Source organism: Mixophyes fleayi, chromosome 5, assembly GCF_038048845.1.
Source record: "Mixophyes fleayi isolate aMixFle1 chromosome 5, aMixFle1.hap1, whole genome shotgun sequence".
NCBI lineage: Eukaryota > Metazoa > Chordata > Amphibia > Anura > Limnodynastidae > Mixophyes > Mixophyes fleayi.
Window position 1 is genome coordinate 36,909,902 of NC_134406.1, and position 23,621 is coordinate 36,933,522.

The following is a 23,621-nucleotide window of genomic DNA, read 5'->3' on the forward strand; positions in this document are numbered from 1 at the left end:
AATATCGGGCTGCTTTGAGTTAGGGAGGCATACTGTGTTCACTCATTGCTGGAATTTCTATATCATGTACCTGTTTTTTTTCTAAACAGGGACCCAACATTCCAGGATCCAGACAAGCAGCAACTGAGCTTAGGACACGTGCAGCAGCAAGAAGTAGTGAAAACAGCAATAACAGGTAGGAGAGAGCAGGACAGTCTGCCAACTGTTCTGATGCAATCAGAACATGTCTCAACTGTAGGGACAGATGGGAGATATGTCCCATTTCACACGGCTCTGCTTGAAAAGGGAGAGCTGTGTGCACCTAACAGTGCAGGCAGCATTGCCCGTGTATATGATGGGGATAGGAAGAGTTGGAGAGCAGCTAAGCACGGTCTAAAATTATAGTCACGCCCCCATGCATGCTGGTCATGCCCACTGGCTGTGTGGCGTGGAAACCCCTCTCTACAAATCCTGCCTTTGCCCCTGCACTGTGCCTCATTTGCAAAAAACGCATTGTATGGTCTGCCCAACACTCTTCAAGTTACACTCCTAGCTTATGGTCTCTGGAGAGAGACCTCCACAAACTAGAACTGGGCCTAGCTTTGGGGTGAGGCAGAAAATGAGGAGACGCACTGTGTAAAAGCATAAATGCCACATCGATGGCCAGCCACCACTTTAGAACCACTACTTAAAATAAATGAAACGGTTTTTGTTCTCCTAAAATACTACTCGGTTTAGCCTCATGTATGACAGAAATCACGAGACCGAGGGGACACCAGGGCTGTCTATTGTATGTAACACGTGTGTCTGAAGCTTTTTTCTTTTACATTGGGCAAAGTGTGCCTTGAAATGTGCTTGTTCGCCAAAATGCAACTGAAAGGTGCATAATCTGTCCTATCAAAAGTATAGAAGAGAAGTGTAAAAGGATATAGAGCATTCATTCCACAATGCAAGGAATGCCTCTAAGAATGCACCTTCTCCACCCCTTCATCTCACTTACTCTTGCTCATCACAATTAAATGTTGTTTTTGCACTACGCCCCAAACTAGACAGAATGGTGCACCTACCCCGTCGCGTCTTTCTCCGCAAACATATGTGCTTTGACAGAACTCTAGAGTAACAAGTGTAAATCGAGTTGCATGACATCACTAAAAGAGGATTTTGCTCTACGCCTGTTTTACGCTTCACATATTAGGCCTGTTGAGTGCAATGCAGAAATACCTATAAAGTGAGGACTGTCTACTGAGATACTTAACTGAAGTGCACTAAACTGTTTGTAATACTTCCTTTGTTTAGGATTGTATTCCCACACTTGAGTATCAGAAGCTCTCAGTAGGGTGCTTCCCTGAGATTGCAACAGAACAGCTGTTTCCTGTTGTTTCTGCTACAAACTTCAATTCTTATAGCAAAACTGGGAGGAGGGAGAATATATAGCATTGGTAAAGTGAATATCTGATAACACAAGTGATATTACAAATGACAAGACTTTTTGGGGCATATTCAATTCCGATCCGCGGGATCGCGCCGGAACGGGCTGCGAACTTAATCCACGGTACCGCAATAACGTGGATTTTCGTTCGCTGCCCATAGGTCTGCGTACGAAAATCCGCGTTATTGCGGTACCGTATTACCGGCAGTAGTCCGCATTTTTCGCGGTAACGCGCGTTACCGCGGATCGGAATCGGAATTGAATATGCCCCTTAGATTACTCAGATGACTCACCTGCCATGGCTGATTACAAGCAATTACTGGCACCAGGTGAGTAGGATTATGCAATCTATTGTTTTAGTGACACATCCACAAAAATCTTTTTCTTGTTGTTAATACAAGCTTTTGAGTAGTAGCAGAGTCATATCTGAAGTATCACCGCTGTCATGGTTTGCACCCCATCCTCACTCCTCCTTACCTTAAGCAGGTGGTGAGGGTGCCATCCACTGCTCTTCAGAGTGGGAGTGTGGCGCTTTGCTGTGAGATCAATAAATAAGCTGCCAGCGCTTTGTGTTTGGAAGCAGCGGAATGATTAAAAACACTAGATGAAATGTCAGTGTTTTAGGCGCCCTTAAATATTGGCACCCTAGACGACCACTTAAGTTCGCTTGGTAATGGTAGCTCTGGCCTTGACTACAAGAGAGATCCTCAGAGCTTTGGAGGTCTGTAGATATGTCTTGCAGTTCTGCATATTCATAGTTGTCAATTGATTTTAGTTTCCAGGAAATAAGTGCGCCACTCTAGGGGGGAGATTTAGTTCCCTGCGTTGCTCTTTAAAACAACGTTGAGTGCGCATCATTACCGTTGGTACGGTAATTGATGCACATTATTACTGTTAGTACGCTGATATTTGCTTACAGCTGCTTGAGTATTAACGCTAGTCATACTCACTACGCATTCTAAACAACAACGCGGGAAATTCAATCATGCCCCATTCAATCATGTTCCCCAGTGTTTAGGAAAAAAGCAGAATATAGAAAAGAACATTCCAAAATACTTCTTGTACACACACATTCTCCACATGCTCTATCGCCCATGACACAATATGGGTCATGGAATATTTCTTGCTCTTTTCTTATTAAAATATACCATAATGCAGTTACATTCTCCACCAGTTTCTATGTTTTGTTTATTTATTGGGGTTGGGGTGTTCTCATCATATGGGATAACACGTGTCCTACTAATGTTTCTGGAAGTTAATTCTTGATAAGTAGTCAACTCTACAAATATATCTATCTGTATTGTGGTAAAGGTAAAGGCTGCAGACAGGGTTAAGTCCCTGCAGAGTAACCTAGACCTGTGTTTTCTCACTCCAGTCCTCAAGCCCTCCTAACAGTCCAGGTTTTAAGGATATCCATGCTTGAATACAGGCAATTTAATGCCTCATTCATTTCGATTTAACCACCTGTGCACAAACATAGATATCCTCAAAACCTGAACAATTAGGGAGTCATGAGGACTGGTTTTGAGAACCACTGTGTTAGACTGAACACACATAGGTGGAGGATGGGGGTCTAATGAAATAATTAGATCCCTTCTTTTTTTTTTCTATTTTTCACTCACTTTGCGGTTCAAAGCTTACAAGACTGTATTGTGAAGAAGAAAGAAGAACATAGAGGGGAGTAACAATTTATTTATTTTTTTTAATAAAATGTGGTTTTATCAAGGGGTGCGTTTTATTTATATTGTGCACTACAGGACACAGTGGGCCCTGGGTGTCAGGGCATGCTGGCACTTGTGGTTCCCCAAATGTCAGCATGCACTAGCAGCCATGGGTATGCTGGTGCTTGTAGTACCACAAGCACAGCATGCCCAAACTGTTGATGGCATCCCGGGCTTGCTGGAACCTGTAGTTTACCAATGTAAAACAGTGTTCAATTCATTTATTTTTTTACATATTTATTACTCAAAACCCACCGCCCAGGGGTGTGGGAAGAGTCCTAGTGCTGGTAGCACAGGGCTGGATACCCCTATAGAGGAGACCCACATTTATTTTGTGGGCCTGAACTCCCCCATGGGAATCCAGCCCCGTGCTGACCAGCCTGGGGCTGGTTGTCACCATGGCAGGGCTACCCCCTGCTGCGGATTCACCTGCTATGGTGCCACCAGCCTGGCTGGCAAAACCTAGGGCTGGTTGGAGGAAAATAGTGCAGACCCCATGTTGTTTGTCCCCTCGATTTTCCTTCAACCAGCCCCAGGCTGGCAGCATTAGGGTTAGTTAACACTTTCATTACCCCACACCCACCGACCAGGGGTGTGGCAAAAGCCCTGTGCTGCCAGCACAGGGCTGGGTATCCCTATGGAGGGGGCCTGCATTTTTTTGTGGAACCAAACTCCCTCAGGAATCAAGCCCCGGGCTGTCCAACCACAGGCCTCTAAAAGGTAATAGCTGTTCCGCTGACCATCTACAGAGCAAGATCACGAACATTACTCACTTATACTGCAGTGTACCTAGTTCAAAGATAAACAGGTGCAGGAAATAGGTAATGACAAAGTAGAAGTATAAAGTGTGATTTAACTTGCAAAAACCTATGATCTAAGAATTATTTTATTAGATTATATACAAATATAGAAAATTACATTACAAAAAGTTTAGTATGTGCATTTTAAGTGAAACTTATTCATCTTTTGATTTAGTTTGCATGAAAAAGCTTTGTACAGTGACAGGGAGAGCACAGGGGAGAAATGGTGTGAGAACTATGAACAAGGAAGACAACAGGAGGGACAGGTCTGCTGGTAATAGTGTTACAGCGTGGATCATACAAATCACAGGACTTGAAGGATTCAAACAGCATGCGGGTGAAGTGCATTATGCCACTTCCATTACATATTTTATTCTCCATGAAGGATTTTCACTACGTGACGGCAAAGAAGTTTCACTTCAAAAGGAGCGCTGCCAATTAATTATAATAGATCATAAAATATGATACATAAAATTCTTAACATTGATTACAGTTTTAAAATCCAAATTCTACATAGCTTTAGACCCATGACACAGTGCCTAAATAAAAATGTCCCAAATTAAGATCATGAACTGAAGCCAAGCTGTTTAGTACTCCAAATGAAATGTAATACGGAACAAAGAGTCCCAACATATAGCACAACATAGTTTCCCCTTTATAGTCTATTCATATGTAACTTGATGGTTATTGAAGCAAATATATAATTGAGCAGCATTGGTTGATCCTGCAGCACATGCTTGTCTCAAATATTAGGCCATGCAAGTGTTAAGGACACACGGCTGGTATGCAGAATCTCTTGAAGGAAACAATGTATCTGGTATACAAACTTTTATGTGTTAACACTGTCTCTTAAAATATATTTGTTACAACACCTTATCTTATCAGCTTGTAAGAACTCAGTAGTGAGTTTGAATATTGATGCCACTCAGGAGCCCTCACTAAACAACAATAACCAGAAACGTATCCTGTGCACAGGAGAGATCTTTTAGCGTTACAAGTTTGCATTGTATTTTCCCCGGACAGACAGCTGTTATATTCCTACATATCGTAAATTGTGCCCTGGGCTGAAACTACCTGGGCACATACCCCATGAATTACATGCAAATCAACCTTCAGGACTGCAAACTGTAATCAGCACACTGTGGGCAGAGGAGAAATACCAGGCAACTGAGCCCCAGAATCTCCATTCTTATAAAACATTTTATTACCGCACACTGACAAAAGAGGGACAGGACGACAGAAAATAGTGTCGGCCGCAGAAAATGGAGCTTTCCATACTCCCCTCAATGACCGCACAAGCTCTGGGTACTCATGTTACTCTGATCTCTTTGCAAAAATTTTTACAGAGTGGCCAGTGACTGGAGTACTGGGTGAGGTGGGGAGAGGTAAGTTGGGGGCCAGAAAGCAAGGTGTCTCTCCCGGCCCTAGGATAGAGCTGCCTGGCTCCCAGGAAGAACAGCCTTGTACTTCCCACAGGTCATGTTTTAAAGGACAACTAAATTCTTAATAAATAACTTTAGTGTTGAAGTTTTCTGGGAAAAAAAAATGATTTGCAGTGTGGCCGGTAACCAAAGCACTAAGATGTTGATGACAGGAAGTGAGGTGATAATCGTGCCTCTGCCTCCTCTAGGAAGGTAATGCCTGACTCCTGCTTCTCACCTGCCTCATGGAATGAACAGCCCTCGCTGCACTTCTCTTAATGTACACCATTTGTAATTCAATGTCTTCTGTGCAATGGTACAGCTACAAAAGCAGTAGCAAACAATAATTATTGTAGAAGCGTCTGGAAGACTCAACAGCGGGGCGTACCTGGCCGAATAGGGTGTCCCAAAGTAGGATGTGCGCCAATCATGTGACTCTCACATCCTGAGATGACCATTATGACCAGGTACACCCTGCTGCTGAGTCCATGAGCTATGCTATCTGTTCTATCACTTTGAGGCATTTTAAAGGGATGAGTAGAGGGGTGTGGTAGGGTAACCCGGCACTTACAAACCCAACATATTGCCGCTTTAAAACTGCAGTTTTTTAGAAGGTCTGTGATTTGTTAGTGTATATGTTTTGCAAAGTCGCTTTTTACATTTGCAGGGAATTTTAGCTGCCAGAAATACTACTTTTCACTTACATGGTTAATCGTTATCATTATATTATCGTTGTTGTACTGATCGTCATTTTTCTGTCAGTGTGGGGTGTGTCGGGTTTGTATGTGCCGCTTACACGACTACCACTGGAGTAGAGGGACATTTCCTCTGCATAGAGGGAATAGGAAATGGCTTCCAATCTCCTAGGTACTAAAAGATTAAAACACTCAGGTGAAGGCAGTCCTGGGGTTTGTGATCAGGTTGCCACTGATCTCCAGCACTTTTAGGTCTAGAGTCATACAGGTATACTAATAACTGACATGTGAACAGTGTTTATAAAAGGAAAGACTCAGTTTCCTTTGACTGGTATGGTCTCCCATAGTTAAATACAACAGAAATAATAAAACCTTCCCTAGCTTGAACCAACTCCGTCTCACACACTGCAAGTCACTGGGAATTATTTGTGAGCTGGAAAATATACTGAGGTGCAGTAAATTACTTTATACATAAATGCCCTTATTTGACCACCAGTTGCATACATTGAGACATACCACATATCGATTTTCTCATGTTCCTCTAAGCAGACGCTTTGCAGAGCTTTGTACACAACAGTACTGCAAAAGTAAAGCTGTCTCCTCAAAGTCCTGCGTCTTAACACATTTCCATCACCGCAAGTAATCAACGAAAACTTTTTCTTTTTAGCTTATACTGCTGGTTTCAGCTTCATTTAGGTCTTGTATAATTCATGACAGTAAAAAGTATTTTGGACCTCCCATTCATTCATTTCATTGTTATAACTTATTTGTTTTATCCATCCAAAACCAGCCTGCTTTTTTCACCTGAATATATCTTTATATCTCGTCCCAATCAGGACATCTTACCATGCTAACTCATGCCCATGTATGTACAGACAGGGGCAACCGTACAAAAGTGGGCAAATAAGATCACAAAAAGGAAGATGCTGGGCCTCATTGACCAAGGAGCGCAAATGCCGAGATGTGCCATATATTGCGCGTGCCCAGAAATGGACTATATGTCGTGAACGCAAGAACATCCAATTCATCTTTGTGCGCAAAGGATACTGTTAGTGGAATGGGCGTGTGCATGTGGTCAATGTACAGTAAGGGCGGGCCAAACGTGACCGCGTGCAGCAGTGCCCGATTCAAGCCTTGGGAATCTCTCCGGTTCGTCTTTTTCAGCAGTATCACTTGCACCAGCTATAGGTCAGATGTAAGTGCCGATTGATAGTGATGACGGTTGCGTATGCATGCTAGAACATGTGTTTGCAATCAAGAACAACTAAAAAGGCATTTTATGTACAGTAGACAATAATAATGTTAACGGAAAAAATTATGGAAATGTTTTTTTTTTATTAATGACTTATTAACAGGCGACGATAATTGAATTTTTCTTTTGTTATTTCTGTGCGTTCTGCTGGGACTTGGATTCCGCTTATGTTTGGACGTATCCTGCAGTGTATTGTCTGTCAGTGCAGAGTGTATCTAGAACCATATTCAACAAGAAACCTTTCTTTAGATCCGCTTGTAGTTAAATATGGTCATGTATATGCCCAATTATGTGTATTTGAAAAAAATATAGCAATTATGTTCGTTTTGTGTGCCTTAATGAATCAGGCCAGTGTGTCTGCACTTTCACATATTCGTTTCCTCTTAGAGGACCCCTGGGGTCATAAATGTGACACTGACACATTTTGCACAAGTATCACAAAATGTAAATGTAACTCTTAAGTAAACGACTTGTCGAAGTCAGCAAATTGGATAAAGTCATTTCAATTAATATCGAGCAAACTTGGTTGTCTTTGTCTGAAATTATGCATAGAGCACGCTATGGCGTGGAAGGCCATATCCAGCTGCAACACGTGGCAATAACAGGTTTTACACTTTTACACACGAACACACACATTTGTAATTAGTACACATTAATTGTAGTTGCAACACATAGTTATTTATGTCAAAATATAGCAGTATTTATGTTTAATATTATAAGTTATATACATGTTAGTGAAACCCAAGGTTCAGGTTGCAGGAACTGTGTCATGTTTAGTATCATTTTAATCCCCTATTCATCAGCAGTTGTCCGGTTCATTCGCCGAAGAGATCGCACATTGCATACTCTAGTTAGTGATGTTAGGGAATAAATGTTTAAAGTGATACCAACTGTAAAATGCAAATAGACTAATTGAAACTGGTTTCTTGGCGGGAAAGTCGAAGCACATTCCCTGGAGAGATGACCCCCACCTTTGGATATTTTGGTTTGAACTGGCCTATGACCTGCAATACATTGGACCTTCCTGAAGCCTGGACCAATAGAAGCAAGCCACATCATCTGCATTGTTTTACTGTATTCACTGACTGCATATAAGCAGGGGCTCTGCACCTAGTGACCAGTCTTCTTGACCACAGCCTTCAGACCTGAATGACTGTTCACTGGATCCACAGCACCAGCGATAAGTAACGGCTGTAGTTGTTTTATTTCGCATTATTATTCTGCTACTTTTGGATATTAAATTACTTTGTGGTTTGGAAACACAAATCGAGATTCGACAATCGTTATTGTATAGCGACAAAATGTGCATAACAGACTACAGATATCCAATATTTTCACAGGTCTACTATGTTTTCACATATTTGCCTAACAATCTGGTATATCAGAGTCCGTTTTACCAACCTACATTTTGTAGGAGCACATTTCCACTTGGGGCCAACTGGAAGACCCATTCTGAGCTGGGTCTAAGGAAAGTATAGAGTTTCAGAAGCTCTAAAACTGTTATCTAGACATGTGAGTGTTAAACTGAAAAGAAACGTTGAATGGGGACATTGTTTTATCTTTGGCAGCCATGGAGTGTCACATGTCTTGAAAAATGGTTACTAAACAAAAAAGTTTTTATTATAGCAATGATTCCAGCTACATGTTTCTGTGAATGTCATAGACTGGGCTGTGACATCCCCCTTCCATCTCTAGCTGCTACAACAGAACTTGGCAGGATGCCATAACTACTGGTAGGATTTTTTGGAAATACTGTTGCTGCAAAGCAGTAACCCAATGTCTGTCCTATGTGTTGTGTCCTGTGGATGCAATAATCCTATGTAGGTTTAGTGTCTTGTGTCTTCTGTCATGCATGTGCTGCCCTGTGAGAGTGAAAAGTTATCCTAACCTGTGTGTACTGTCCTGAGCATGTTAGTATGTGTGTGTGTGTGTGTGTTTTAAGGCCATCAGGAGTGTCTGCACTGGGATAAGCAAACAGTAGCAGGTGCGAGGGAGGGGGTGGAACTGAGTGCAAGGTGTTGAGCCGAGCCAGGAAGCATTAGGAACAGATAGGATATGTTTCCCCTTTGTGAAGGAAGCATTTATGGTGTTTGTAGAGACCGATGTCAGTGTTGGCTAATCTGTGACACTCCCGGTGTTATGAAACTACAATTCCCAGCATCCTTTCCCAATATATAGCAGCTTATTGCTGGAAGGGTACGCTGGACTTGTAGTTTCACAACACCTGGAGTGTCACGGGTTAGCCAACACTGGTCTATGTCATACTTGCCTACTCTCCCGGAATTTCCGCGAGGCTCACGAATTTTGGGGATCTCCCAGAGGGGAGGTTTTAAAAGTGGGCAAGTATGGACTATGTATCATGTGAAGGCAGCGTGAACAAGGGAAATAATTTGTTTGCATGAGTCTCTGTTTACAGATGTGTGTAGAGGTGGAGCATGCGTTGTGATTGGTGTAGATGGTTTTTAGGTTTGTAGGGCAGTGTGCTTTTAGCAAGAGGCCATTACTATGACATGACTGGCATCCACAAGAATTTATCTCCTATGACTTTTATTGTGCTTTAGTATTTAGATAATTGTTAAATGCAGCGGATATAATATTCAAACTGTTCCTATTTGTTACATTGTCTCATTTGATAATGTTGAAACCAACTAAACATAAGCTGTTGCTAAGACTGCAGCATAAAATAAAAATAACACATTTGTCTGCCATGGTAACACGATTTCACAAACATATGAAATACAGCATTCTGCTATCCTGTTATCTGTTATGTCTCATGTAGATTAGAGAGCTGGACCAAGTGCTTAATGATATCATCCCCTGATATATTGTACTCTTATAGAAGGAACTCTTTGTACCCTTGAATTATAACAAGCAAAACAGCAGACAGACAAATGGCATTGAAAAGCAGCTCTTGTTTTTGGTGGCCTTGCCAGACATCTGAAAGATTATAAATAAATATTAGAGTGAACTACTTGGAATTTGAATGATTTAGGGGACTTTTTATGAATCTTTAATACCTGCGAAATTGCACTTTTTGAAAGAAAGAGGCTAATTTTAGTATCCGGGCTATTTATTAAAACCCCCTGTCTGGTGAAGAATATCGTAAGTGATAGCTTTCACTGGGGGCCTCTGGCAGTAGGACAGAGGTGATAGCAGAGGCGCAGTACAGGAAAAAATGCTTTATTAGTAAAATGAATCATTTCCCCCTTTCTGTGAAAAAGTTATTTTTTTATTTTTTTTATTATTATTTTACATTTTTTTTCCTTTTAAACACTATTATATATTTTTAATTGGCTTCCACTTCCACTGCGAATGTGCAGAGGGACACTGTACTGTTTTGTCGAGTGGTTAGACCCCTCTTACTGCTGCCAACCAGTATTGCTGGGGTCCTGAGCAAAAGAGTGCAAACGTTATTACTGGCTGTTACTTGTATTTTTTACATTTGGTGCTAAGCTAGTTGTTGCTCACTGGAGAGTCCATCACAGTAAAGTACGGTAACTTTTCAAAAAATAACGTATAAGTTTCAGCAAAGCCTTTGTACATGTGGGTGTTATTCTGAAGCGGGCATTATCCAAGCCTATTAAACATTCATTTATGCTGATGAGAGATAAATAAAGTAAGTTTAATGGACCTGTATGCACAGACTTTCTGACAAGCATAGGAGAGCACATGCAATGCAGATCAACGTAGCTTATTAATTGAAGCGGTGGAGGAACATACAGAGTAGTATGACTCATTTTTACCAGTCTATAGTGACAGCTACAAATAAAACAAGACTGGCTGGTAGTGACACCAGATTATAACGCCGTGTCCAAAAAGGAAAGTTAATAATACACATCTTTTTTTATATTTCAAAATATTGCAAAAATAGGCACTGGAGGGTAAGGTAGGAACATGCTACAAGTAATAAGAAAATGTTGACATAATTAAATATAATTACAGCACTTCCCTTGCATCTTATCACATGGGGCCCCCAGGTAAAGCTGGATCAGTAAGCTACTCAAGGATTCTTTTGTAAATTGCCCAAGAAGCAGCCTAGACGCTCGCTGCCCGTTCAGCTGCACAGACATGACGCAGGCATTACAGAAGGGAGCCCTTGTCTCCAGGCGGCCCTGTCCTGTACCACGTGGGCAACATTCACCACGCTTGTAATAAAACTGTTCATATTTTCACGTATTGTTTTGAGGAACTTTATACATCTGTGTCAGGTTAGCAAGATTTATGTTGCACGTTTCTCCAAACTGTAAACCTTTGTAGCACAAGAGATCAAACAGTACTTAATACTCTTAGTACTTTTGTACTCTTAGTACTTTCCATACAAAATCTAAGGTGATTGGAAAATATTGGAGTCTGATCTCACATGTTTTCATACAAGTGAGGGAAGTGAATTGATAATCGCATTGTAAAAACAGACATCAGTTTGTTTAAACAACTTTTTTTAGACAAACAAAACAAACTGAATTTTTCAGTGTATAACTTACATAAACTGCAAAGCCATTATCAAATGAGTATGTGTTCTCCATTCTTTACAGGGTTATACCATTACTATGAAAGTTTGCCTTAAGTTCTTCTAATGTTATTTATTTGCTTAAATGCGGTTTGACTTATGTAGGGAAAACCAGTAGTTCTTAATGAACATTGCTCCAGCATCAGGGCATATTTGCTGGCATGTATACATGACACAAATAAAGCAGCTTCCTGCTGTTCAGAAATTGAAACTGCTTCAGGGAAAAACATTTTTGATCTGTAATCTGAACATATTGGGTCTGATTCAGAGTGGAAAGCAAGCGTAAGTGTCACTTGCGGATGAAAAGGACGCACACAAGTGTGTGTGTTTGTACGCTGTATTCAGAGCTTGAAGATGTGTCCAGAATTTAAGTAGACATTAGGGAGGCCGACACTGGATCCACTGAAGGATTGTCAACGTCAAGGAGGAAACAGTACTGCAGTAACTGGAAGCTGAAGGGGAAAATCCTGCACTGTCTGTTGCCATATCATTAGATATATAAATAGTTCTAAAAAGTTATTCAAGTTCACAAGTGATATAAAAATAAACTAGATACTCTGGAGCCTTAAAAGTCATCCAGCAATTAGAAGTAAATGAGTTCAAGTCCTCCAGCAATATATTGTTGTGGAGACATATAGGATCAACATAAATTACCCACCACTAGTATAGATGAGCACTGTATAATAAAATCACTTGATATGTTTGGTTACCCGTTAGTGCTCATCCTCACTGGCCCAGGAATTCGGCTCTATGTATTGAATTGCAGTTAAGTCCGTCACTGACTGTGCAGTGGGCTCTTGGTCCATCAGTGGTTGTGGAGAGAGTGTTGCTGGTACTGGAGTGTCAGACCTATGGCATCCTGATGTGATTCAAAGGCACCCAACCCACTTTCTCAAAGCAAGTGACATGCGCTCATATCACTAACTATATAAAGACTTTTCTCTTCCATGACTGGCTAAGTTGGAGAGAAAAAAGTTCAAAAATGACAATGCTTTATTCAGAGACAAATAACATACACATGTAAACTATATGAATTAAGAAAGAATTAAATCAGTATCATAAACTCCATAACATATTTCAGTGTACAATAACAGTTTAATTGTATTAAATATGTAGCAAATACAACAAACACAGGCAATACATGGAGGACTGAGTAACTAGATAAATTTGAAGTAATAAGAACAGTGATAATCATCATAGTTGCCAACATTTTAAAAATAATTTCCAGGGTCACATCGCTGCTGACCATTATAATCTAACTGTGCGGTACATTCTCAATGGAACTTGGACCACTACAATCCCCATTATGACATGTTTACTAAATTCTAAAGTATTTAAATACTCCTCTTTAATAAATATCGACTTAAAAAAACATACAGACTAAGAATAGATTGTAAGAATGACCTCTAACATGGAGGAAGAGAGACATTGTATTGTACAGCTGGTCAAAGCTGAAACGGGGACATTTACTGGGACAAATCTTTAAATCCTGGGACTGTTCCTGGAAATTAGGGACATTTGGCGACTATGCAATGATTACCACAGACATATAGCAGTGGTCTTTATTCTAAAAATCACATGTATCATTTACTAGGGAGGGAGAGAAAATAAAGAAGGTAACCTTATATTTAGGAAGAGTAGTAGATAGAGTGGAGGGACATGGCGGGTAAGAATGGGATTTAGTGGCAGACTAAAAAATGTATTAATTCTATGCCCACATTTACACCTCTAGGTACACCAGACTGCAGGTGCAAAGTCTGATTTTGCTACATAAAAAAAAAATGTTTATCGTTGAAATGTTTTGACATGTTTTTTCAAAGCCAGTGGAAATACCGTACAAATGTTCCCTTACAGAGACATCATTAGGCAGTGTTATGAAACAAAAGCAAAAAAGAAATAAGTCCACGCTCAGTTAAATCCATATTACAAATGGAACCTTCTGCAAGGCAATATAAATGCCCTGTATGAGTACAAAACAGAAAGACTGTTGTGCTTATTGTTATCACTGCAAATTTGTGTCTATCTAGCAAAATGAAAGCATGAAGTATTAGTTCTTATTTTCAACAAAACATTTAAGCTTGTTGTCAACCAAGAAATTACAAAAAAAATGTTTGTTAAAATAATGATAGCTTAATGCATGTAAATTTATTTTTGTGGAGTTTATATCTTAGGTTCTTACTGTCGTTTCAGTGTCCTCTTAGTATGCAGGCCCTACACTGACCTATATGATTCAAACAGCATTAAATTGCATTTAAAACCAAAGGCACTTACCTCCCAGGTATAAAGGCTAACATTGAACATGGGCTGGCTTGTATACCACACTCAAAAAGCCTCATATAGACCTGATAGCAGTTAAAACAGAGGTGTCCAAATTCAGTCCTCAAGGGCTACCAACAGTTCATGTTTTCAGGATTTCTTTAATCATGCACAGGTGAGTTATTCTATTTGGCTGGGTCAGTAATTATCCCACCTGTTTCTACAGACAGAAATCCTGAAAACATGACCTGTTGGTAGCCCTTGAGGACTGAATTTGGACATCTCTGAGCTAAGACAACATTAGACAGTATTTTGAATTAAAAATAGAGAAGAAATAGGCCTGTGCTCGTTTAATCCCATATTATATGTGGTACCAGATGTATGGCAATAACCATTTTTTAATTTTGCTAGTACATATACTCCATGCATTCGTTTTTCTAGATACATGCAGATTTGCAGTGGTAAAGACAAGCGCTGACAACAAATGTTCCCTTTCTCTATCCTTAAGCCTCCTTTTTAACAAAAGAACCCTTCTCTGTGTTATACCCCATTCATACTGCACCAAAATCCCGGGTTTTTGCCCGGGCGAGCTCAAACGACCCGGGTCTTGGTGCAGTATGAATGGTACAAGTCAAAAATCCCGGGTCTAAAAACCTGGGTCTTCAACCCGGGATTTATCGAGGGGTAATTCTCGGGTCGGACTCGGGTTGCCTGCACTATGAATGGTGCAACCCGGGTTTTTCAACCCGGGTTGCACAGAAAACAAGCTGATTGGCTGTCTCTGGAGGATGATGTCATCAGTGGGAGCCCGTGAAAGATTCGAGAAGGAGTTTAGGAGAAATGGAGAAATTTTTCAGCCAATGAAAACTGCTCTGGTGATGACTCCCACAAATTGCCAGGGCACAGACTTGTGCAGTATGAATGGGGTCAACCCGGTAAATTCCCGGGTCCGAGGTGCAGTATGAATGGTGTTTCTGAGCTGGGACGCTCCGAGCCCCAGCAAAAACCCGGCTTGAAAAACCCGGGATATTGCCGGGGTGGCAGTATGAAAGCGGTATTACTGATCTGTAATTGCTTTAAATCCTACAACAACACATCGCTAGAGGACTTGATCTGTTATCTATTGTTAAGACTGCAACTTGTGCAGGTTATTCCTAACACTTTTGAAACTGTACATCTTACTGGAATTAGTTTTTATACCAAACAATAGAACTATTTAATTACTTTCTCAAGCACCAATTATAGTTCATTATATATTTACATTTTGATATAGTTAAATATAGTATGAGTCCATTTTAAATCTGATTACCGTAAGTAGCATATTTTCTTCTGTGCATGATTTCATTTTTATTGATGAGTTTTTATTGATTGTTCATTATATTTTATTAATTACTATCTTCTAAGGTTTCATTGAGAATCATTATTTTTGCAATTGTTTTATTTATTTACTTATTTTTTATTTATTAAGATTCAGATTTAGTTTAAGCATTTATATATTTTTTAATTCTTATTGTCTGGAATTAATTATACGTATTAAGTTAATATTGTTAAATCATACTTGCTAAAACAGCACACAGTAATACAACAAGAATAAAATAATACTGCTAAAAGTAGCTTAAAATTTTAACTATTATATTATAAGGAAGAATGAATTCTCTACAGCAAAAAGGATATTAAAAAACAGAGATTTCCAGGACCTGTACAAAAAGATGCTCTTATAGAGTACATGGAACTCCCCATTGGCTTCTAATGTACTGTATTAAGCTGTAGGTTATTATTATATACTGTATGTATTACATAAGTATCATATAATGGGAAATGTACTGTAAGTTATACTAATAAATTGCATTAAGGTTATCGGCAGCCTCTCCTCTGCAGATATAGTTCTCATGTTGGAACTGGTTTTCATGTTATGTAATATCCAGGAGCTTATCACAATTATAAATATAAAAGTACATTTATTGAGTAATGGATACACCAATGGGTGAACTGTGCTTCTAGCATCTTGTCCACTCTCTACAACACCTCCTTCGAACCTTCACAGCAATCAACTGCAGCATAAGCCTCACAAAATACTTGAATAACTTTTTAGAACTATTTTTTATCCCAGCCAATGATGTAAAAATTCATCTTGCAAAGAGCAAAAATATCCATTCTGCTCCCATGACAATTTCTCCACATTTCACCAACAAACCACTATCTGATACCCACAATTCCACATCCTGTGTTTTGGAGGAAGTAGGTCTTGAACAAGTTGTTTGTGAACTTTACACTGCAAGATAACTGCAAAGAAGTTTTTAAACATGTTAATGAATTTACTTTAAATGCACTGTGAACGCCTGGTGAATGTGCCTGGAGCACTCTGTGAAAGTGAGGAGAAGGTATAAGGTATTGTCTATGCTATATCTAGTGCCGGTGTATTAGAAGGCGGTCTTTACAAGCCCTAATACTTTTGTACCAGTCCCTCCCTCCTCAGATTAAAGCTCTGAAGTAAAAACCAAACAGACTCCATTTTCTCAAGAGAGTCCTTATTTCCTATGCTTTACATATAGGAAAACAGGTTTAGCCTACCAGCTGGGGGGCATGGCTATTGGGCCAGGGATGTCAGAACAGGGAGGAAGAGAGTCGCGGCGATGCCCGTGGCTGCCGCGGCTCTTGACAGTACCCCCCCTTGAGGAGGGGTTAAGGAACCCCGACATCCTGGTTTACCAGGGAATTTTTTGAAAAATTCCTTAATAAGTCTATCCACATGTAGACAGTAAAAAGAGGCCTGCTTTAAGGCAGTGTGAACTTTTTTCCAGGTTTCCTTCAGAGTCGTAGCTGTAGAGCGGAGGAAGCCCAGAAGAGTCAAGCACAGTCAACGAGTTGGATCTAGGATGAAACACAAAATTGCAGTAGAACGGGGAGATACAAGTGGAAGAGTGACAGGAATTGTTGTAGGCGAACTCCGCCCAGGGTAACAGAGTTGACCAATTGTTGTGGAACTCAGTGATGCAAATCCGTAAAAATTGTTCTAAAGACTGATTGACCCTCTCAGTTTGTCCATTGGATTGTGGATGATATGCCGAGGAGAGACTGATACTTGTTCCCAGGAGACTACAGAAGGACTTCCAGAACTGAGCAATGAACTGTGAACCGCGGTCAGAGACAATATTCAATGGTAAGCCATGGAGCCGAAAGATGTGTTGGACAAAAAGTGAGGCCAAGGTCTGTGCACTAAGGAGTCTGGTTAGAGGTATGAAATGGGCCATTTTACTGAAGCAATCGACCACTACCCAAATCGTATTGTGGCCTGCTGAGGAAGGGAGTTCCACAATAAAGTCTATCGACAAGGGAGTCCACGGTCTAGTAGGGACAGACAAAGGCATAAGTTGGCCGGAAGGACGGCTCCTAGGGGTCTAGTTTTTAGCACAAATCTCACATGACGAAACAAAATCTCGAGCATCCAAAGACATGGTGGGCCACCAAACAGAGCGTGAGAGATTTTCTGTAGTTTTACTGATACCCAGATGTCCGGGTTTTGTGGTCGTGGGCCTCAGTGAGGACAGTCTTCTGGAGATGGACTGGTACAAATAAGCGGTTTGCAGGGGTCTCCGAGGGTGCCAATCTCTGGAATCTGAGGAGGGTTATCCCCAAGTCCTGAGCTAAACTGGCATTTATGACTAAAGGTGGTAAAATAGGCAGTAATTTAGTAACTGATGCATGATGAGCAGTAAAGCTTCTGGCTAATGCATCAGCCTTAGTGTTCTTAGATCCTGGTCTGTAAATGATAACAAAGCGAAAGTGGGTAAAGAACAATGACCAACGAGCTTGTCTTGGATCCAGTCGCTTTGCTGTTTCAATATATTGCAGATTTTTATGATCGGTAATCACTTGGATGACATGGATGGCCCCTTCCAGCCAGTGACGCCATTCCTCAAAAGCCCATTTGATGGCTAAAAGTTCTTGATTACCAACATCATAGTTGGCCTCTGCGGAAGAGAACTTACGAGAGAAGTAGGCACAGGGAAACAGTCGGTGGTTACCAGAATCCTTCTGAGAAAGTACAGCACCTGCACCAATGTCAGAGGCGTCCACCTCCACAATGAAAGGCAGCTCCGGATTAGGACGCCTTAAGACAGGGGCAGATATAAATGCTTTTTTAGCGCCTCAAAGGAACTGATAGCCTGTGAAGACCAATTATCAGGAACTGCACCCTTCCTGGTGAGGGCCACAATAGGAGCCACCAAATCAGAAAACCCTTGAATAAATCTGTGGTAGTAATTGGCGAAGCCTAAGAATCTTTGTATGCCTTTCAGATTAATAGGTTGCACCCAATCTAAAATAGCTTGCACCTTATTTGGGTCCATAGAAAAACCGGAGGAAGATATGACATATCCCAAGAAAGATACACTCTGGACCTCAAACTCGCATTTTTCCAGCTTGGCAAATAAATGATTGTCCTGTAACTTGTGGAGTACTTGGTGGACATGAAGCCGATGTTGAGACAATGAATGAGAGTATATCAATATATCATCTAGTTATACCACAACGAATTGATCAAGGAATTCCCAAAGGACTTTATTAATAAGATCCTGGAAGACTGCTGGTGCGTTGCAGAGACCGAAAGGCATAACTAAATACTCATAGTGGCCAGAGTGAGTATTAAACGCCGTTTTCCAATTGTCTCCATCCTTAATGCGAATGAGGTTATATGCCCCACAATTTTGGGTCAATTTTGGTGAAGATGGTAGCACCTTTGAGCTGGTCGAACAGTACCGAGATGAGGGGAAGCGGGTAAGTATTTTTAACAGTGATCTTGTTGAGATCCCTATAATCAATACAAGGATGAAGTCCACCATCCTTTTTGGAGACAAAAAAGCAACCAGCTCCCACTGGCGATTTTGAAGGCCTAATGAAGCCTTTCTGTAGGTTTTCTTCGACATATTCCTGTTTAGCTTGGGTTTCAGGACCAGAGAGTGCGTACAGTCTTCCTTTAGGTAATTTAGTGTCTGAGATTAAGTGGATAGCGCAATCGAGGTCCCGGTGAGGAGGCAGGGTGTCGGCAGCCTTTTTAGAGAATACATCCCGGAATTCATGGTACTGCGGAGGTAGTAAGACAGAGCAGGCTGTAACATCCGAAGGGGTAACTTTAAACAAGACTGAGAACATGAAGGCCTCCACTGGGTAATCTCCCCTAGTGCCCAATCGATAACAGGATTATGAAGCCGCAGCCAGGGATGCCCTAATATAACCGGTACAGACGGGCAGTTATTCAGAAAGAAGGTCAGAGTTTCTGTATGAAGTGTTCCTACTGTTACACACAACAGTGGAGTTTCATACACCACCTTGCCACCTGGAAGTGATTCCCCGTCTAAACCGAAAACAGTAATAACTGTACTGACATTCTGGAAATGAATTCCTGAAGAGTTAGCAAATCCGATATCCAGAAAATTCCCTGTCGCACCGCTATCAATAAATGCTGAGGTATTGACAGAATGGCCACCATAATTGAATTGCACAGGAACCATTAATGCATTTCTTGAGGAGATAATCTGCAGACCTAGGTGGACCTCATTTATCACGCCTAGGCCAAATCTTTTCCTGGCTTGTTATGGCAAGTACGGGAAAAATGTCCTTTGGTGCCACAGTAAAGACATAGACCCAGAGTTCGCCTTCTAGTTTCTTCTTCCGTGGAGAGGCGATACGCTCCTAATTGCATCGGCTCTTCTGGCTCCAATGGTGCAGAAGCAAATACAGATGAAAGACCAGACAGTGTTTCTCTCTCCACCTTTCTCTCCCTGATCCGCCTATCAATTTTGATGGCGAGTTGCATCATGTCATCCAACGATGTTGGCGAAGGATACTGTACCAATGCATCCTTGATTTGTTCCGACAGACCTAAACAAAGTTGACTGCGTAACGCAGGATCGTTCCATTCGCTGTCAGAAGACCAGTGCCTGAACTCGGCACAGAATTCTTCAGCGGAACGCCGACCCTGTTTCAGAGCCCTAAGGTGAGCCTCGGCTGAAGCCACCCGATCCAGGTCATCATACAGTAGGCCCAAAGCGTTAAAGAACGCATCCACGGAGAGTAGTGAAGGGCTTGCCGGAGGAAGACTAAATGCCCAGGACTGAGGGTCGCCTTGGAGGAGGGATATAATAATATCAACTCTTTGCTGTTCTGACCCAGAAGAACGAGGTTTTAACTGGAAATAAAGTTTGCAGCTTTCTTTGAAATTGCGGAACTGTAAAGCGGTCTGCCAGGTTCAATTTAGGTTCCGGAACGGCTACCGAGGAACCCTGTTGGGCTTGGGAAGACCTTGCAGCTTCCTCTTGTCTGTGCAAAAGTCCTTGGACCATCTGGGACAGAGTTTGGATCTGTCCTGCTAGGACTTGAGCTGGAGAGGGGTTCGTCCCGTTATTTTCCATGAAGAATCCTCCCCAGAATTCACTGGCCGGTTATAATGTTAGGCTACTAGTGGTCAGATAACGAACCTGCAGAACCGATAGGCGGAGGTCTTCACCTATAGCAGGCACCTTTCCCGTAGAGCTAGACACGCTCACAGGTACTTGGATGCCCCCAGGACTTAACTCCAATGTAGTGTAGGTTCGTTATACTAACCGCAGCGCAGGCCTGGAGACAGTACAGATGGTAATGGATGGTCAGACGAAAGCCAAGGTCAGAGGTCACTTGCAGAGTAGAATAGTCAGAAAACACGCCAAGGGTCAGGGTCGGGAGCAGATCAGCAGACTCCAAGGTACAGGCCAAAGGGTCAGGGTCACAGGCAATTAGGCAAGGTCCAGTAAACAGGCAAAAAGGTCACAACAGAAATCCAGCAGAATATCAGAGCATGTCAGCACAAGTAAAAAACTAGGACGCTATAACCGGCAGAGAGGCTAAGCCCTCCCTGCCTTAATTAGTGCCATTGACCAATCAGGGCATGCCCTGAAACAGAACACATGTTTGGATAATGCACTAATTGACTAGATTAATCAGCCCACAGACTGTATTAGTTGCAGTGCATGCGCCCGGCTGCTCAGTAATGCCGGGGTGTGCTGTTTACAGGTTTTCGGCGTCCGGCCATTGCCTTGGCAATGGCCGGGACCGCAAAACCGGAAGTGACGCCCCGGTCGTCATGGCGATGGCCGGCGACGTCAGAACAGGGAGGAAAAGAGTTGCGGCAGTGCCCGTGGCTGCCGTGGCTCCTGACATCTGGTCTACAAACCTTCAAGCGTTCGCTGAAAACCCACCTCTTCAGGCAAGCTTATAATATCCCTCAACCACCCTCTTAACCTCACCAGGTTACTCTATTACCAACCTTTACACAATTCACACAAGACAACAACCCTCTGACCCCCTGACCAACATTGCTGTTTGACTGTATCATATAGCATACTAATTAGATTTTACCTTTACAATCTGCCTGGACAGAAATGCAATATGTAGACTTAACCACATATATCCAACTCCCATTGTCCTATAGATTGTAAGCTTGTGAGCAGGGCCTTCTAACCTCTTTGTCTGTATTACCCAATATTGTTTATTACTGTGTTTGTCCCCAATTGTTAAGTGCTCTGGAATATAAATAAATGTTGATGACGATGACAGTGCATTTGGTCAATCTAGAAAAAAGGGAAGTTTTCAAAACTGTCCTGCAAAATATTTGCCTCATTCTTCATTTGGCTGCAAATGTTTGAATGTTTTACTTGTGGAATTTGGCCATAAGTGTTCCCAGTTCCACCCTAAAATCCAATATAACATACTTCTACTATCATATCAACCATAGAGCAGAATGTATTGACTTTGCATCCCCCATATGAACTCTATAAAATTTGTATTTACAAATACAATGCGGAATGGAATTCCATGTAAAAGTGGAACTTGATGATTGTATAAAATGAAACCTCACATCTCTACAAAATGGCCATTCTGCCATGGTACTCAACTGGTGCACACTGTGTTGGAGTAGAGCAGTGTTGGCAAACCTGTGACACTCCAGGTGTTGTGAAATTACAAGTCCCAGCATACCCTTCCAGCAATAAGCTGCTATATATTGGCAAAGCATGATGGGACTTGTAGTTTCACAACACCTGGAGTGTCTCCATCACTGGAGTAGGGGAATGAAGGGCCCACCAGGGAAATGCAATGGTAGGGGCTCATTGCATTTGTGGGGCGCATTGCTGAAGGGACGTGGCCAGCCACCAGAGGGGGGTGCGGCCAGCCACCAGAGAAGCAAGGCCAGCCACTAGAGGGGGTGTGGTAAGTCTATGAAATAGAGTTGATTTCTTTATTTTAATACTTGATAAATATGCAAACTCAACAATGTGTCGCTTCTTCCACTTTTTTAAACAACACCTGCTGCTGGTGACAAGTTAGCGAATAACTCATCACTTTAGCCAGGCAGTGGAATAATTGAAAAAAGTAGCTCAAATGTAAGTAGCAGTGCAGTGCTGGTGAGCTACAGTGACAGTAATAAAATTAAGTGCCACGAGACAAAAATCAAACTGTATTCATTCAAATAGGTTTAAATAAAAAAAAACAACATTTTATATAGGTTATATATTATCTATATTTTAAATATTTTGCACCTGAAAGGCTTATTTTAAAACAATAAAATATAATTAATAATAATAATAATAATAATATATAACAATACTGTAGATGCACTTACCTACATCAAAGATAATGTTTTACCCTCTTTGTTTTCCTCTGTCATCTCTCTTCTGATGTCTCCAGTGCAGCTATGAAAGTGCTGCAGGGAGACCAGCCTAGAGTCTGGTAGGATCGGTGGTGGTCATATTACTTTGCTGACATTAAAACGAGCAATGCTAGAAGACTGGGACTTTCCCACGCTATCAGAGCTGGGTCATGAGAAAGTCCCAGGTTATAAATAGACCTAGCTGCTGTCATTTCTTCATTATGCAGTGGCAGCTCCTGACTGTAGGAACTAGTATGCGTCGTCTGAGAGGGTTTTTTTTTATTTTTAACAAGCATTTTGTTGATATGACTGGCGTAATATGGCACACGGCTTGTTAAATCACTTGTGTTATCCCCTACTGGGTGTTCACATGCATCTCCATAGATCTCTGGAATATTTCATGTGCAGTGACATGCTTTAAATGCACAGAAATGGAAGAATTATTGTCCAAAAAGCTGAGGAGCAAAGGAAGCATATACAGACACAAGTAAGAACACAAATGAGTATGGACATATATAATAAAAATGAATTTTATTTTACATGCATTTGTAGGCATTACAAGTGAAACACAGCATTGAATTCCATTGGGTAAACGCCTTACAGAGTATAGGTTTGAAGAGCATAGAATAAATGTAACATGTTTGTTAATAATTACCATGCCATGTCTTTGCTTGCAGTGTGAATAATGTCACTCCCTGTAGCTCTAATTGCACAATAGCTAACCATGACTGCACACGCTCAAAATGTTGCATAAACATACATTAAACTGTACAGTAACAAGGAATCAAACTTAATACATTATTTAAGTGTGATTAATTGTGTCGTACTCATAGAGCCTAACTATTAACCAGCCCCAGCAAATATAAATCATGACTGTATAC

General features: G+C 41.3%; 1 long non-coding RNA gene across 1 annotated transcript in view; it reads right to left on the bottom strand.

Moving 5' to 3' along the window:
* Positions 1-22,988, bottom strand: part of LOC142157642 (uncharacterized) — a 37,083-nt gene extending 14,095 nt beyond the window's left edge. Inside the window, exons 1-2 of the long non-coding RNA XR_012692540.1 lie at positions 22,714-22,988; positions 12,515-12,759 (exon numbers count right to left, since the gene is read on the bottom strand). This is a non-coding gene — a long non-coding RNA (uncharacterized LOC142157642). The remainder of the gene's footprint in view (positions 1-12,514; positions 12,760-22,713) is intronic.
* Between the last annotated feature and the right edge of the window lie 633 nt (positions 22,989-23,621).